Consider the following 15,766-nt stretch of genomic DNA (forward strand, 5'->3'; position numbering starts at 1 on the left):
TTGTCTTTCATTACCCATTGTACTTATCCTTCTGTATTACTCACTTCAGACAGGGGAAGCTTTCTGGAGTTCCTAGTGGCTTGTTTGGGGCTCATGAGCTTCTTGAGTTACAGATAAGTTATTCCTGTGTCACAGAGTCCTGGTCCCCTCCTTCTACTTATGTGGATATTGTTGCTATTGTATTCAAGACCCAGCCTCATGACTTCATTTCACCTTAATTATAGGTTTGATAGGCCTCATGTACAAATACACTTACAGTAGGAGTAGGAACTTCAATATATGAGTTTGGCAAGGAAAAGATATTCAATCCATACAAGACTCTTAATCAAGAATAGGTCTATGAGACTCCTGAGAGCATGCATTGAATCCTGTGTGTTGATGATCGTGCCCTTTCTGGAGTAACGATCCATAGCCTTTCTCAAGATCACAAAAGTTTAACAACCACTACTCAAAGGCACCAAGATTGCCTGCCCCAGAAAGCTTCAGAAGCTGACAAAGGGAAATCAGTAGGACCTCGGGCTCCTTCTTCTAATTTTTTTTAATCACTCAATACTAATGAACTTGCTCAACTTGCAAAAGAGGAACAATGCCATCATTTCCTAATTATAGCAGCCAAGTTTTTTTTTTTTTTTTTTTTGGTCACAAATCTTGAGATTTAATCTCCCCACAAGGGTCCATGAGCAACCTTAGCTGAACAAGCAATTCCAGAAGCACGAGGCTTTCCTTTGCGTAAGTAACTGTAACCTTGTCAAAGTCTACACACACTGCTCCTTAATCCTCGCTAAGAAATGAACAATTTCACTCACCTCCATTAATTCAGCATTTTAGCCAGGTGCCAGAGTGGCATTTACGCTCTGGCCTAGACCTGGGCCAAGGGCTAGTATGTGGTACCATACCAGCCTCATGTTGTACTTTCACATGGCCGGGCACCCAAGAGATGTGTTTTAGGGCTGCAGACAATGACACAATTCTGGCTAATTTACAAAGTACCCAGTGATATTATTTCAAATAAAACTTAAAACACTGTAGATTGATGACGTCTTGTTGGCTCAGAGATCTTAAGAGTTCAGATATTAGTGTAGAGCAGTTCTCAAATACAGAAAATTCATAGTGTGTATAATCTCCATACCATCTCATGTAGCTTAGTATGGATTTAATACCTGTATCCTAAAGATATGAAAAAGTAATTTTTAATTTTTTTCTATCAAATAATTCTGGTTGAGTTAATAATTTTATTTCTATATCATAAATGAAGGGATTAAAACATTAAAAAATTAAATTTCCAATTCGTTAATCAATTCATTCAGCAACCAAGAGGATTTGTTAAATATTACCTGTTTTTCTCTGACAAAAACTTAAATGGTATCTTTTAAAAGATATTTATCTTTTATTGGAAAGTCATATTTACAGAGAGAAGAGACAGAGAGAAATATCTCTCTTGGGGAGTATCCAATGATTCACTCCCCAAGTGGCTACAGTGGCTGGAACTGAGCCAATCCAAAGCCTGGAGCCTGGAGCTTCTTCCAGACCTCTCTCTGAGGTGCAGGGTCCCAAGACTCTGGGCCATCCTCAACTGCTTTCCCAGGCCACAAGCGGGAGCTAGACAGGAAATGGGGCCACTGGGATACGAACTGAAGCCCATATGGGATCCTGGTGCATGCAAGGCAAGAACTTTAGCCACTAGGCGACTGTGCTGGGCTCCAAATGGTATTTGATCTATAGGAGCCCAAAGAGTCCTTCTAACTTGTGCTGTGAACCACTCAACTCATTGACCTTATTCCGAAGGCCATTTTAGGTCTTATTTTTTTCCTGGTGCTGATGTAATATGACACTGTGGTTTAGGCCAACAGGGGTTACAAGGAGAAAAGCCACAGTACATTACTGATCCAACAGTGTTCTGAAGGCATATTCAAGCGATAATTATTGCAGACTCATCGTTGGAAGGATTGACATTTCAATCAAGGTAAGTCTTTGTGTCCAGGATGTTGCTCTGTGGTTTGTAGAAATGAGCTGTGTCCTTCAACTTCATCCTCTTAGAAGCCTGCAACCCTCTACTTTTAATTCCAGCTGGGACACTAAAACATGCTTCCAGACATGCCAAATGAACCTTGAGGACGCCAAATCATTCCCAGCTGACAACCACTGCTGCAGACTGATTCATCACCTCAAAATGGAAGCCAAAAAACGTACAGACTATCATATCCAGATATGAAGATACAATGCAGTATGCATCTGTACTTTCAAATCAAAGATGGACTCCCAATGAAACTGCTAAATATATCTTGACAATAGGATGCTGGACTGTCCAAACCTACAATGTCAGGATACACTTAAACAGCAGAATGACAGACTTACGACTGTTTATGAAGGACTATATTATTGTAATAATACAGGGGAAATCAGTAGGATGTGGGGATTTGGAAAAGGTAAAAGGGAAATCCCAGAGCCTATGGAAATGTGTCATAAAATAATAAAATAAGTAAATTTTTAAAAAATGTCAATCAAATATCAAAATTTTTTATAGTAACAGAATGTTAATTTTTTGTGGAAGCAAATGTCTGGCAATGTGGTTAAATATTTCAGCATTCTAATGAACACTGGATTTCATCATCAACAACAAATAAGCATGTCATTTAGACATCATTTCAGTTTATCTTCACTTCTTGAACACATCAGCAAATTTAACATGTCAGAATCTGATGTAACTGGGAACAATTTAAAGACTTTTTTAAAAAGCTGTCAAAGTCAAAACTCGTTTCCTACCTTATCCCCACATATTTTGCTCTTTGTTTTATGCTTGTGTTAATCATTTTCAGTTTTGTAGTACTTTATTTTTGTTGTTTAGCACAAGCTGCTTTAATCTTTTTTGGAGGAAAGACAGAGCATCAACATGAACCCAAGTATTTTTACAATATCAGAATAAAGAATTCTGTTTGGTGAGAAACATTTTACCTCCTTTTTCCCATTTCCCAATTCTTCCTGTTGAGCATTTGCACAATGACTTTGGACAGAATACATTTTCTTTGATAAATGATCTATTATTTTGCATCATAACTTTTGCAGAGTTATTAGAAGCAAGGATGGATAATCAATATAGGACTCTTAGATGTGATTCATTCTATAGCTAGCTCCATCACATATTGGCAAAAAAATATATACATTCCCCAGCTCCAGTTTCATTACATTGAAATTCAACTAACTTTTACTGAAATGAAAATAGCTTTGCCGGACCAATATGTGAAGGTACCTCAAAGTCTGCTTTGTAGTGCATGTAGTTAGGCTGTTTGTCAACAACAGGATCTGTTTGTCAAGACTCTCAACTAGTGCCAGCATTGTGGCACCATGGGATAAATTGCTGCCTGCAATACTAGCACCCTATATGGATACCAGTTCAAAGTCTGGCTGCTCTACTTCAGATCCTGCTCACCGCTTACTGCCAGAGAAAGCAGCAAAAGACCGTACAAGTATCTGGACCTCTGAACAGCCATGGGCGACTCAGGTGAAGCTCCTGCCTTCTGACTTTGTCTTGGCCCAGCCCTGTAGATGCAGCCATCTACAGCATGCCTGGGGAGTAAATCAAAGGACGGAAGATCTTGCTCTCTGTCTCTCCGCCTCTCTGTATATTTGACTTTACAATAAAAACAAGTAAATCTTAAAAAAAAAAAAAAAAGAAGAAGAAGAACCAGTCAGATTTATATTACCTCTTCATTAATTGCAACCTGCTCGTTTAAAAGAAAAAAATGAAATTGGGACTGGCATTTTAGTGTAACAGGTAAAGCTTCTGCCCGTGATACCAGCAACCTGGCTCAGCCCCAGCTGCTCCACTTCCCATCCACCTGCTTGTCAATGGCCTGGAAAAAAGTGTATTTAACCCTTCAGTTTCAGCTCTTGCATTCATGCGGAAAATACAAAAATTCTTCAGCTCCTGGCTTTAGCCTGGCCCAGCCGTGGTCATCACGGCTATCTGGGCAGTCGATCAATGGAAAGAACATCTCTCTCAGCCATCCTACCCCACCCCCTGCCTCTCCTTCCCACTGTATAACTCTGATTTTCAAATACATACATAAATCATTTTAAAATTCATAGGTGAAATCTAATCTCTCTTGAGTAAACTATAAATAGGCAAGTATTCAATGCTGAGAAACAACGTGTGTGGTAAAGTATTCAAGATGAAATGCAGTGCCATCTGCAATGTACTTTAGAAAAAAATTAAGATAGACCAATGGGAACTGGTGTGGCGGTGGCTAATCCTCCACCCTTGGATCCTTGCACACACATGGCAGACCTGGAAGAAGCTCCTGGCTCCTGGTTTCAGATAAGCTCAGCTGTGGCCACAGCAACCACTTGGGGAAGTCAATGAACCAAAGGATGGCAGATGTCTCTGTCTCTCCTTATCTCTATATCAAGTCTGCTTTTCAAATAAAAATAAATAAATCTAAAAAATTACAGATCGATGGAATACACATAAATGAACGACTAAATGAACACATGTGTTAAAAAGCAAACACAATACATTGCTGATAATAACTATACCACTTTTTGCATTCTTATGTTTGAACATTTTCATCGCAAAATGGGAAAATGACTGTCATTATTTAAATTTATCATTTTCAAATTTCTTATAGTTTGGGCTTGGTGAGTAAATCATGTTCATTAGCCTTTGTGATTTTTCTAACCCTTAATCACATGTAAAGTGAAAAGGTCTGTTTTAAGCCTATGCAAGTGGTTCCTTTCCTGTAATCATTTGAGATGCTACTCTCTGCATGTTAATTTTTCTTAAAGAAAGAACAATCAAAATCACTTCAAATGTTTCAAATCCCAAAACTTTGTTTGAGAGTTAATTACTTTTGGATTTGTCCATGTGTAATGCTAAACTAGGCTAGCCTACTTTTCAAGGAATTCCTACAGGGTATCAGTAATCACGTGTTGATATGCTGATTACCTAAAATAAAACCTCCAAACCTTCTTTATCTCCCTCCTTTCCCTGCTCCTCCAAGAACAATCAACTCTACTTTTTAAATAGCCTGAAGGGCCCAGTATGGTAGCCCAGCAGCTAAAATCCTCCCTTTGCATGTGCTGAGATCCCATATGGGTGCCAGTTCAAGTCCCACCTGCTCCACTTCTATCCAGCTCCCTGCTTGTGACCTGGAAAAGCAATAGAGGACCACCCAAAGTCTTGGGACACTGAACCTGTGTGGGAGACACAGAAAAAGCTTCTGGCTCCTGATTTTGGTCACTTGGGGAGTAAACCAGCAGGTGGAAGATCTTTTTCTCTGTCTCTCTTTCTCTCTGTACGTGTGACTTTCCAATAAAAATAAACCTTAAAAATAAATAAACAATAAATAAACAAAAATTTGTTCCATTTTCTGCATTACTAATGTTTTGCTCAAATTTATCTTGGTAATATTCTTCAAGGCTTTGGTATTTTTTTCTCTCCAACCTGTCCACGGAGGGCCTTTTCCCCCGAGAATGTAAACATATTCATAGCGTTTCTCTACTTGACAAGATCTGTTCATCTCTGTCAAGGTCTACCTAACTTACGTACTCTTTACAGAATGGACTGTTAGTACATAGTTTTTTCTTTGTTAACCATGATGATTTTTACTTTTATACTCAGCCCAAATGTCACCAACCCTGGGGGTATTTTCCATGACTCATTCAGATACTCTTAATCATCTCCTTTCCCTGGGTTCCCACAAAATTTTGTATATTCCTCTTCTATAGAACATATAGGAGCATATCATAAGATGATTATTTTAGCAATTTAAAAATACTGATTTGTTTAAATAGCAGCAACTACTCTATAGCGTAAGTCTGTAGCATGCTTAAGCAGTGTAACACAAAACATATGTTAAAATTTTTCTAAATCACAGTATTTTAACAGCAGTTAAGTGTTACTTGGGATGCCCATATCCCATATCAAAATGTCAGAGCAGGAGGTCCATCTCCACTTCAAACCCAGCTTCCTGATAATGTCCATTTTGGGAGGCAGCAGGTGATGGGGTCCCTGTCGCACATGTGAAAGACCTGGACTGAGTTCCAGGCTCCTAGTTTTGGCCCAGTTCCAAGTCATCTGCTGCAGCTATTTGGGGAGTGAACCAAAAGATGGAAAATTTCCTGTTTGTTTTACACGTAACAAAAATAAATGAACAAACACATTAAAATGTTTTAAAAACAAGAGATTTTTAAAATAATTAGTAAAAATATCAAATGAGTCATCTTATCTGAAAATATATTTTAGAGTTATCCCCAAGTACTTTTATAATTGCTATTTAAATTCTGGCGCTAAATAAAGACATCCATAAACTAGACTGCACTTCCTGAGGGTTTTGGTTGAGCACAATTTCAACAGTTAGAGATTAAAGCCCAAAGCAATTTTTCAAGAGTGTTGATTTCTCTATGTACAAGCTCAATGTGAGATAGTATTCCAGATGGTTGCAGAATTTTATGCATAACACATTTCCAAGTCATCCTTTTAACTGGAAAAGAAACCCATATTTCTTACATTATAATACCACTGCCACTGGCATAAGTCAACTAAAGTTCTTGCGACTTGCAAAGAAGTTAAAAACAATATTTCCTCTGAGACATGAAGAACTAAGATAGCAAGAGGTGCAGCATGTCAGTCCTTCTGAAAGGTCTGGTGTGTCCTTCTGTGATATGTAATCATGGCCCCAAAATATGTTTTACAGAAATAAGTATGATCACTTGTCATGTTATAGAATTATGTCCCTTCACATAAAAGCCAAATACAGTATAAAGCAACCTGTCACTACTCACAGTCACCATCCTAACTGGTGAGTCCACGGTCATCTGTGATGTTTCTAACTGAGATGGTTAAGCAAGAGGCTAAGCTTTACAGGAATACCCTGTCTAGCAAGCAGGGCATCACAGCTGGAGAACAGCTCAATAATGAAAATACAAAAGAGTTTGTATGCAAAAGAGTTTGATGGGTACCTGGGTTGCTTTTAGTTTAAGCTATCATAAGTAACACCTCTGTGAACACTTGCTTGGGTGTGTTTGGATGTGTATGTGTGACATTTCTGTTGTATGCAAGTTCAGGGAGGACATTCTGTATCAATCCAGTGATATGTTCACACTCACCAGTACTAGGTAATGCCAAACAACTTTCTGGACACTGTAAGAAGCAGAATGGTTGAATGACAAATGCATTCACTGTCTCTGAAGACACAGACTAGGATCCTACTCACTGACTTGTGACCTTACACAGTCCAAGGTACTCAACCACTCTGAAATTTATTCTCTCTGATATGATACCATGTCATCAGTGTCTACCTCTGGTTATTTAAAAATAAATGTCATTGTATTTCTTCTCCCAAGAGCAGGCACAATGCAAATGCCTATTACAGGTGGAAGATGGGAAGAGGCACAATCAGTCAGAATCAAGAGTGATTGGGACAGCAACAGACTAAGGAGATATCTCCAGCACCACCAATCAGATTGAACAATGTCTTTACCATTAAAAAAAAAAAAAAACATCTAAAATATCCTGTTTATTCATGTGATTTTTGAAGGGCAGGCATTCCATGCACAAAGGAAATACTTTCTACTTTTACAAAACAGAACTGAAAGCTGGAGCAAAATCCAAATTTCGTCAAACTCAAGTCATGGCATGAGATTTCCAGGACCAGGAATGGAGTTTATACCAAGTTCTTCAACTTAAAACTACATAAAATTCTTGAACAAGAGATCTTTTGGCCTGTCGATTATGATGCCTATAGTGTACACTGAAGTGCCTGGGTTTGATTCCCAACTCCAGCTCCTGACTCCATCCTCCTGCCAGTGCAGGCTCCAGGAGGCAGCAGTGGTTCAAGTAATTGCATTCCTGCTACACACCTGGGAGGCCTGGAATGTGTTCCTGGTCTCCTGACCTGGGCCCTCAGCCAACCTCAGCCGCTACAGGCTTTTGGACAGTGAAACAATGGATGAGAGTTCTCTCTGGCTGGCTGCCTATCTCTCTGTGAGGAGAGATGCAAACATTGGCCTTGAAGGTCCCAGCCATTTTGTATCTGCTTCCCCTTTGTCACAGCTCCACAGCTGTTCCATTCCGGGTATCCACCAATGAGATGTAACTTCATGGCTTCTTGCTTGAGAATCCCACCCACCAATCTCTCACGTCCCCTCCTCCTAATGCCCTCCCGCCTACAAATAACCTGTGATAATCTCAGTCTTCAGTCCCTGGAGCCCTCAGCACCCCCAACCAAATCCCCACACCCCCATAGCTTCCAGGCCCACCTGGTTGGATAAAGTGAGCTCCCACATGTACTCCCCTCTGCCATTTTACCCGGCCCTTCCCTTCCTCCTCCACCTTGCCCTCTTCCCTGTCCTGGCAGCTCCCCATCCTGCCACCATGGCAGGAGACGTTTCCCTTCCTGTTCTCCCAGCCACCCTACTCCTATTCCTACCCTGCTGGTATGGAGGTAAAAGAGGACTTGGGTGCAAGAATTAGCTGCACGTAAGAACTTAAGTGCACCTAAAAACTCTGGTCTCGCCTGTCTCCCATTCTGTTTCACGAATATATAAAATAAGACAAAATTAATTTTATAATTAATTTATTAACCACAGAAATCTACATTAATTTGATTATTGTGAAGATTCATCCTTGATAGTCACAGGGTTAGTTTTTAAAGTGTGGCCAGAAAAAAGTTTTTGCAGTGTCTGAATTCCAAGTCTGAAGTATTTTAGTCAGTCTTTGTGTATAAAACCCTAGGAAGGGAATCCCAAAGTATTTTTCACAACATTAATTCATGTAAAATACTCCAAGGAAATTTGGTTTAGCTCATTTTTTTTAAATTATTCTGTGGGAGGAAAATTTTTACCTTCCCAAAACAAAACAGAGGAATGACTAAGCCATTTTTTAAAAAAAATTGCAATCTGATTCCATTACAGACAGTCTGATTTCCTGAGTTCCTCTCTAGCTTTTTCCTTCAGACCAGTCACTGATTGTGAAGGCCACTACCACTGCACAAAGGCCACACAAAGGAAAAAGAGAAGTAACTAAAATCGGTTCCACACATACACTCAAATGCAGATTCTTGTCTCTGAGTTTTGGAGCAAGCAATAGAAAAGCAGCAACTAAAATGAAACTCTGGAATTAGACATGAATTTAACTTTTCCATGTGTTTTTCCTGTTACTACTTCTTCGTTAAAAATTGCACATGAGGGCCCGGTGGCGTGGCCTAGTGGCTAAAGTCCTCGCCTTGAATGCCCCGGGATCCCATATGGGCGCCGGTTCTAATCCCGGCAGCTCCAATTCCCATCCAGCTCCCTGCTTGTGGCCTGGGAAAGCAGTCAAGGACAGCCCAAAGCTTTGGGACCCTGCACCCGTGTGGGAGACCCGGAGAAGGTTCCTGGTCCTGGCATCAGATTGGCGCGTACCGGCCCGTTGCGGCTCACTTGGGGAGTGAAACATCGGATGGAAGATCTTCCTCTCCGTCTCTCCTCCTCTCTGTATATCCGGCTTTCCAATAATAATAAAATCTTTTAAAAAAAAATTGCACATGAAACATGTTCAAAGCTAAAACTCTGAGTACACAAATAATACTAAAACACATCAACAGCATAATGATGTGCATAAAAGTCTTAGAATATTTGTGGGACGGATAGCACACCATCTAAACCAACACTGAGTTAAGTGAAAAGATAAGGCAAAGTTTGGCCAAAAAATGAAGCCTTCAGAAATTTTATCACTTAGGAAATTAAACACTTTTGGGGAATATGCAGTTTTGAGCACATAAATTATCTGTAAATTGAACTCTCTGCTTACAACACAACCATCAAGAGTTATATTATCTTAAAAGGGATATATAGTACTTCAAATTCTACAACTTGTAATCTAGGATGGTAAACTTTGAAACCATAAATTCCTTTCCTTTTTTTCCTTTTTGGATTTTCTATCCCTTTGGCCTCTTGAAAGGTGCCCAAAGCCCAAAGTTATGATCATTGCAGTTGCCACTAAGAAAAAAATGCTCTTTGATCAGTTCATGAATTCAATAGCTTCATGGATTTTTAAATTAAATGTCTTCAGGGGTTTTTAAAATCCAGAGAAGCCTGGCTTTCACGTTTTTACTCTGGACCCTCCCCAGCACGCAAAGCTACTGCAGCAAGAAATCCCTTCCTAGATTCTTTTATCACAAGCCTACTTATTTGCTTTTCCTAACCCCTAAGGCCCTGGTCCTGGCAAATTGGACTGTACTGGAAAGTCGTCAGGCATCCTACACTGTCATTTTTACGACCTGCAAACATTCTGATGCTTTTACACCATGAAGTGGATTGTCATTACAGAAAGGTTACTGACCCTGAAAAGTTTGAATCACTCTAGCAAGCGGAGATTCAGTGGTGGGCAGATAATTGTGCAGGTGAAGTGGTCACAGCAGGCACTGTTGCTAGGGGTTAGAGTACACTATCTTCCTGTGGGAATAGGTTGCTATGACCAGAAAGAACTTGCCAGAACACTTATGGTTTTCTTAGGCACGGAGGGAGTACATTGAAGAACAGATTTTGGTTTTTTTTTGTATCTCAGAAAACAACAAGTCATCTCTAAAAACCGAGTGTTACATCATGTTATTGTTGGTATGACTCTAATTTAACCACATAGGGTCTATAGGGGAAGAAAATGATCTCTAAGTTTCTTCAAAAAATATTACCTTATGCAAATACTACCGTGTCTGCAACTAATCTGATCCTATTTCTGAAGCCAAATATTCACAAGCTTTGGAACTATGACTATCAATATTAGTAAGATAATAGATACATCACAATCATCCAATCAGTTGCTCTTTGCCTTTTGAAGAATACAAGTCACAACACTTTTCATCACAGAAGATAATTCTATTACATGGAATTACCTGTAGGGACATGGTCATGAAATAGCTGAAAGTGGATTTTTTTTTAATCTGAAAACAGCACAAACTAGAAGGAAAAAGCTAGGATACAGAGTCAGTAGACTGGAGACCTAGCTGAACTCTGCCAGTTATGGATTCCAGGAATGTGGAGAAGTTGTTTCCTTTCTCTGCTTCTCTATTTTTTCTCTGCAAACTATAATGACCATGTCTTCGCCCTTCCATGGGGTTGTGGCGAAGTTCAAGAAAGTAACTGATGCCTGTAAATTCCATATTACTACAAAGATTTATCTTCGATACCAAAGACCGGCTTGAAGGTTAAAGCAAGTGACTCGAAACCCACAAACTCTGGGGCTAAAATGATCATTTGAAACAATAAAAAACCCCAATCTCAAAACCATTAAAGCAACAATGAACCTGAAGGGTGCTAACTGAGCTTACCAGAGGAAGAGGAACCAAAGGGAGCTAACTCTGGGAACAGAGGTCTTTGATAAACACTATCTAGCAAAAATAAAGAAAGCACTGCATCACAGAATTTGTTTCCGTTCCATAAAAGGTCTAAAGACATTAATGAAGCATTTTATTTTGCTTCAGATCAGCTCTGGAGTATCATTTGTAGACTCTCATGATTAATTCAGAGCCTCTATAACACCCCTGGACTATGCCAGTTTCTATAATAGTAATTCTACACAGCCTGCATCACTAAATACTACTGAGTAGCACTTAATTTTAGAGATACCAGGCTGATGGGAAAAAAAGAGTAATCCACCCCCCTTTTTTTGACAGAAATAGCTAGATCTTCAAAACGTGTATCTTGACACAACAATCTTGGGAAAACATTGATAACTCTGTCAATGACAGCCATGCATGGCCTACTTGCTTAACTTCCTATTAACCAAGGGAACCCCTGTTGCTGTTATGGATTATCCACTGCTTTTTCTCATAATCTTCAACTCTCATTTTCACATTTAACTAAGTGGAGGGACGTGGAGAGCCAAATGGAAGTTTTAAAAGGGTGTAAGCAGTAGGTTACTGCAAGAGCTCTGCCTCCTGACCCAGAAAGATCCAAGGTTCACTACCTCCAAGTGAGACAACCAGTGCTGAAATTCGCAGCAGGCAAGGAGAAAAGTATGACAAGCGACAGAAGCAGGTGGGATCCTAGCCGGCAAAGTAAAGCACATTTCTCCTCCTTTACTCCCAACCAGTCTCTTGTCCTGATCCACAACGCATGCACGTACACACACACACACACACACACACACACACACACAGAGTTTAGGGCAAAAAGAGTAACACTGTGTGCTGCTTCTACTCGTGACCTACCTGGACCATCAGCCTTCTAAGTTGAGCCACAACAAACAGCTGCAATAGTCATTTCATGATATGTGAGGTGGGGCCTGGGTGGAGTGGGTGGCCTCTGAAGGAAAGAGGTATTGTGGGCAGGGCCACAAGGGCAGTGAGGGGGAGGGGAGTGTGTCCCAGGCTAGTAAGGGCTCTCAGCAGCCGGCCTGGCAGATGTGAGAGCCATTGTTGAACTGTTTTCAAAGAGAGACAGGCCACCAGTCAGCAGTCCTAGGGAGCTGGAAATTGGGACTGTTATGGGGGAAACCTAGCCCTTCCTGCCATGGAGTACTGACATAACACACATGGTATGTCTGATTTGATTGTCCAGTAATACTCTCATTTGCATTTCATGAGTTGTTAAATGTAGATCTGTGGGATTAGCATACACATTCTACTTATTTTATTTTTAAGGATTTACGTAATTTGAAAGTCAAAGAGAGACAGAGAGAGAAGTCTTCCATCTGCTGGCTCACTTTTCAGACAACTACAAGAGCTGGAGTTTGGCCAGGCTAGAGCCAGAAGACAAAAACTACTTTTGGGCTTCCCACATGGGAGGCAGGAGTACACTTAGGCCATCATCTGTTCCTATCCCAGGCACATTGGCAGGAACCTGGGAAGTGGAGCGGCCAGAATAGTGATCGGCACCCATATGGGATGCTGGCCTTGCAGAGTGCAGTTTTACATACTACACCACAACAGGGGTTCCTGCACGTTTGTTCCCTGATGTATGTAGCTTCTAGAATTAAATCTAGGTATCATTCCTGCCCATGCCAGGTACAGAACAAGAGCTCTCTGAACCTCAGTTTGTCAGTCTATAAAAGTGGAATCATAATACTGTAAATAGCACATAGAGTTGTGAGGATGCCACAAATTAGATATACTTGTTTACTATATCAGTTGATACAGTAGTGCCTAGTATTTGCAAGTATGCAAGCTGCGATGCTTAACGTCAATATTATGCCAGCCAGAGTAGCAGAAGCGTTGGGCTCTCTCTTGTGACTTGCACTGTGATGGAGTTAAATGTGCATTTATCTCTTAGTCTTTAATATGAAGGCATTAAATTGCACAACCCATAATTCCTAACCAGGGGTAAAAGCCTTTGATATACCATCTGAGTCTAAATGATTATTCTTATTTCTTTGTTACTATTATTTTAAAAATCAATGATTATTCAATTAAAAAATAATGTGTGTGTGTTCAAAAATTCAGCAGTTGGATAATTCAAAGGATACCTTGACTTCCGCTTAGATATTCTATTTTATTGTGGAGAGTTGTGTTATTCAAGAGATATGACATTCCACAAGAGTTCTTTATACATATATATATAAAACAACCTGTGGAGAAAGATCCCAGAAACAAAGTCTCAGTAGAATGGCCCAGCAGGAGAGTCAGCGGGCTGTGTTCGGATAGGGAAGTTATAGACCATGTGGCCTCCAGCTGACCCAAAGAACCTCACACCATGGCACAAAAGAGGAACAAAGGAGGTGAAACTATATTTTGTCATTGATGCTCCAATTTTATAGGTCCTTCCACGTTTTCGAAAAGAAAGGGGCAGAACTTCTAAATCGCAGTTCAAGTTGGCGTCTGAGAATGTTCGCTTTAGAATCGTTGTATTGCGGGGAAACTCCACCGCTGAAACAGCACATCTTGCATCGTGTTCAACTCTTTTCCCACACACAAACGGGAGCCGAGAGCGGAGGGAGAACAACAGTCCCTCAGGATAGGAGGTGCAAGTTGCACACCAACTGTACAAGTTGAGGCCTCATGACAAAGCTTTAGGCAGCTAGAAAATCAAGCACACTTCGGGGTGGTCTAGGCTCAGGGTAAGAAAAACAACTGCCAGTACAAGCACTGCTCTGCTCTCCCTCCCTATCAGCTAGGCAATCCGAGAAAGGAATCTGGTTATCTCCCTGCTGCCAGATTCAGAGGCCTGTCACTTGCAGAGGCTATGCAGTTATGTCATCTCGCATGGGGCTCTGCCTTCTCCCATTTCCTCTTTTCTCCTTTCCTCTTAAGCATTGTGTCCCCAGGCTGCCACAGAAGGGTGATGGTCCTTGGCCAACAGCTGAGTTCCAGTACCTTGGCTGCAGTACCGCTCTCCTGAGGACAAGTCTCCCCATGACTGCTGAATGAACCCCAGAAACAGCTGCTCCTTTCCCTTCTTGGGGAAGCCAGCAGCACTGCCCACCCTTCCCCCTCCTCTGCCCCTGGGTAGATAACCAGCTCCAGCCAGCCCAGTTGCTAATCCAGGCCATAAACCAGGCAGAAACACCCTGAGCATCAGAGAAAGACCAACCTAAGGAACACCAGGGCTACCTAAGAATGGTGGCTGTAAAGTAATAAAGGCGAATGAGCTTGTTGAGGAGCTATGAAACATGCTTTCAGGGAGTGAGTTGGAAAGCAGGCACACACTCTCAATATTATTTCGAATCCAAATATGATTTTGCCAGTTCTCTATATTACAGACTGTTAACACAGCTAAAAGCAATTGTCTTCAAAAGTGGCTAGAAAAAGTCAACAGCCATAAGTAAGTTCACAGTTTATTTTAAACAACTATATTTTCAAGTTAAAACTGATTAAAATCAAATGCAGTCATCAATTAAAAAGCATGGCTATCATTTCAATACCACAGATCATAAACATCCTGGATACCTGGAAATAAACCAGGAATCAAGCGACACGCACCTCTCATCCTCAAAGTTGGAACAGAATCTTGCTGAAAAGAACAGGTTGCTTTTAAGTCAGCAAAAACGCAAATGGCTATTCACATGTGCAAGTAAGCCCTCTCTCCTTTTATAGGAAATCTAGTGTTAGAGGAAAACCAAAATCGAAATAAAATAAAACGCCTTTGGCGGGTGGCTGGTTCCCCACCCCCCACAACCACCACATCCCCACCACACACACACACACACACACACACACACACACACACACACAGAGGCAAGTTCTCCAGTTACTTACTGGGGCGGTCTGCGGTGTTTCTGCTCACTCCCATCAGCTCCCTGACTGTCCAGCTGCCAAGTGCCAAGCCCGCCGCCAGCAGCTGTTTCCTCCAAGCTGGGACTGTATGTCTTAACCCAGTCACATGGGCCTCCTGATAAATACCTCCCAGTGCCAAGAGGTCAGAAACCGAGGGTCATTCTTCCCCCACGGTCCCCAACCTTCTCCTTCCCCCTGGGTTGGTTTCATTAGCATGCAGAATGGCGCATTCCACAATTTGTTTTTTCTCTGTGACAAACACCCAACAGCTGATGAGCCACCCTGGGGGGCAGGTCACTGCAAATGGAAAGCTAATTGTGCCGGGTGTGGGGTGGGGAGGCAGACAAGCCCCACCCTCACTCACTGCACTCAGATCTTCCCCCAGCTCTTACAGCTAGAGAAAAGGGAAGCACTGGCTCTCACCACAGGTGGCCTCTCAGGTGGCCCTGCGGCACTTCAGCCTGCCTACTTTCATTTTCTCAGCATCCCAGGCTCCGACCATCCTGTGGAAGGCAGATCCTCACTAGCCATCTAAGAGTGCTCCATGCTGACTTCCAAGGCCAGGGCTGGCTGTGCCCAGT

The 15,766-nt window shown here is 41.3% G+C and overlaps 1 protein-coding gene across 2 annotated transcripts in view; it reads right to left on the reverse strand.

The window, feature by feature from the left end:
• Window positions 1–15,455, reverse strand: part of RASGRP3 (RAS guanyl releasing protein 3) — a 68,007-nt gene extending 52,552 nt beyond the window's left edge. For both annotated transcript variants that reach the window (XM_058668097.1, XM_058668096.1), the window contains exon 1: window positions 15,168–15,455. The gene's annotated coding sequence lies outside the window, so the exon portion shown is untranslated. The remainder of the gene's footprint in view (window positions 1–15,167) is intronic.
• Window positions 15,456–15,766: the final 311 nt, after the last annotated feature.

The sequence above is a fragment of the Ochotona princeps genome, chromosome 8 (genome assembly GCF_030435755.1).
Source record: "Ochotona princeps isolate mOchPri1 chromosome 8, mOchPri1.hap1, whole genome shotgun sequence".
Taxonomy (NCBI): domain Eukaryota; kingdom Metazoa; phylum Chordata; class Mammalia; order Lagomorpha; family Ochotonidae; genus Ochotona; species Ochotona princeps.